This window comes from Pinus tabuliformis, chromosome 1_1 (genome assembly GCF_031772625.1).
Source record: "Pinus tabuliformis cultivar Carrire ecotype Pingquan chromosome 1_1, CPIR1, whole genome shotgun sequence".
NCBI lineage: Eukaryota > Viridiplantae > Streptophyta > Pinopsida > Pinales > Pinaceae > Pinus > Pinus tabuliformis.
Genome location: NC_142297.1, coordinates 759,456,851 through 759,459,831, shown reverse-complemented (window position 1 = coordinate 759,459,831; position 2,981 = coordinate 759,456,851).

Sequence of the window (2,981 nt, the reverse complement as noted above, 5' to 3'; positions counted from 1 at the left end):
CCAACAGTTATGATATTTGTTCGACTTTTTCAGGCTAGCCTCCAAACCAATACCCATATCTGCCTATAACTTTACATAATCACAATTGAGATGATATTGATGCAAACCAATCAAAACTTAAGCAAGAACTGGACCTAGACATGCCTAATCCATGATAGATTTTTCGTCACATATGGTAAACATGAAAGCTACAGGTCATGAATGCATATCTAATCATAAACTTTTCAATTTCGCCTGAGAATCACCAAGAAAGCTTTATGCTCTATCAAGCTAGTTGTAACAACACTTGTTAACCCATGCTTTCATCAACCATTCAATAACTTATAGAATCATAAACAATAGCCATAGCTAGAGAACATCATAGAACCATGCATATAACCTTAATAGAAACCGTTACAAATCAGCCATAAGATCCACATAATAACCAAAACATGTGCTCATTAATCACATTAGGAAAATATCTCATGTTAACATATGCAAATCCAACCAAGTCAGGGACTTCCAGATACCGCCCACCCATAAATTGGGTTGAACCAAATCTTTCTTTAGCCAATCACCCCCGTGCCATATTCCAAGCATGAATGTCGGAGCTCATGGGATAAACGAAGACATAACCAACCAGGGACTTCGAAGGTTAAACCACCTCCACCCTCAATCTATTGTGATCTCACCTAAATTGGTCCCAAGATCACAAAACCTAACCAATCTTGGATGCCTTATAATTCCTTCGCCATATCGTGAGGAATTTTCCTATCTCCACCCACCTGTCAAGGGCTTCTCGAAGAAAACCATCTCTGCCCCAAACCCTTGGAATTTTCCTGAGACCACCTCACCCGGATCCAAATTCTTCTAGAAATTCGAAGCTCTACCAAGAATGAATCCTATCACACCATGGCTATCGAGGAAATGGAAAGGCAAGGTTGAAACCAATGTTAAACTAGGAAAAACCCATGTCGATGACAACAAATGAACCAAATAAACAAATGCATGTAACATGCATTCACACCTTGGCAAGGAACTCACACATGAAACCTGATGCCTGCAAAATCGTCCTGTTGAAGTTGTTGATCCAAATTTCCCCTTGTGTTCCCTTACTTTCCTTTGCTTGCTTGTTATCTCCTCTTGTAGATTTGTCTCTCTTTCTGAAACTGATCCAAACCAAAACTCACCAAAAGTTGTGAATTGTTTATCTAATGCCTTTTAATCATTGATTTCCCATTTTACTTCATTTACTTTTTTTTTTTACCTCTAATTTCCATTGCATGCATATTTTTGTCTCTTCATCTTCATTTTCTCCTATTTTACTTTATTTTCATAATTAAATGCCAATTATTGCTTCGTTGCCATTGCCAATTTCCATAGCCATTAATAAACCACAAGTGATGCCTATTGTAATAGCCCAAGGCTGATTTTCTGTGTAAATAAAATAAGACCAAGGTCATGGGACATGTATTCCAAGCTGAATATTGGTAAAAACACTTTAGTGGGGATCACTTGTAATCAATTGATGGCTATGTAAATGTAAAAGGCATTAGCAAAGGCAAAGTTACAATAAATGACATTTATTTATGAAAATAAAGGAAAATAAGAGAAAGGGAAGGTGAAGAGACACATATTTTCATGTAAGGGGAATTAGAGTAAAAATGAATGGAAATGAAGAAAATATAGTTCCCAATGATAAAAAGGCATCAGAGAATCAGTTCATAGATTTTGGTCATTACAAATTTTGTAATTTTACTTTTGGCTCTCTCATTTCATTCTCTCATACTCTTTCACACTTAGAGAATTCTTGGAGCATGCTTGGAGCACTCTAGTATTCACTTGGATTTGGAGGAAGAGGGAAAAGGAAAGTAGGGAGAACAAGGCAATAGTTGGATCATCAATTATAGCTAGATTTGCTTGTAGGTAATAGGTTGCATGTGTGATTTCCTTGTCGATTTTTGGGTGCATGGTATATGCATGTGATTTTCTGGTTCTGTGTTGTCATTAGCATGGAGATTTGCTTGCATTGACAACGGTTTTAGCCTTGCCTTTCCATTTCCTAAATAACCATGATGTTGTGGGTTTTTCCACTTGTTTTTACTAATTGGTGCTCACATTCCTCATGATTCTGGGTTGGAATAAATGCTTTGGAAGCCTTGGAACAACTTGGGTTGAGTTATTAGTTCCTGGAACCCTGTTGGGACAAACACTCTGGAGCCCTTAGTGGGTTGAGTTACTAGTCCTTAGAGACGGGTTGGAACAAACACTCTAGAGCCCTGGAAGGTTGTGGGTTGAGTTAATAGTTTTTAGAACCTTAGACAACTTGGGTAGGGACCGACCTGGTTGATGTTAGTGATTTTCGGGTCGTAGAGGTGGAATCATTATGCTTGAGGGTTGAGGTGGTTTGGCCCGCTGATGGTTTTTTTTTGGTTTATTCCATGATATCCCACATTCATGCTTGGAATATGGCACATGGGTAATTAGTTGAAAGAGAGATTTTGTTACCCCCAATCTATGGTCAGGTGGTATGTGGAAGTCACTGACTTGGTTGGTATTTTCATATATTAATAGGAGTTATTTTTCTACTGTGGTTCATGAATACTTGTATTGATTATATTGGTGATATTATGGCTAAGTTTTCATGGTTTCTATGTTAGTTATTTGTTGGTTATATGTTGGCTATATGATGTATATTATCTATGGATCTTATCATGTTTTGGAGAATATATGAATGGTTGATGAATTCATGGACTAACAAGTGCTATTGCAACTGGCTAAAGAGGTCTTAGAGCCTTCTTGGTGATTCTCAAGTGAAGACTATCAATTTATGATCATATATGCATTCATGACCTATAGCTTACATGTTTTCCATATGTTTGATGAAATTTTTGTTATGGATTAGGCAGTCTAGATCAGGTTTTTAATAGGAGTTTGAATGTTTAGCTTTTTCATCATGTAAATTATGATTCTAGAAAGTTACAGGCAAATTTGGACAATGG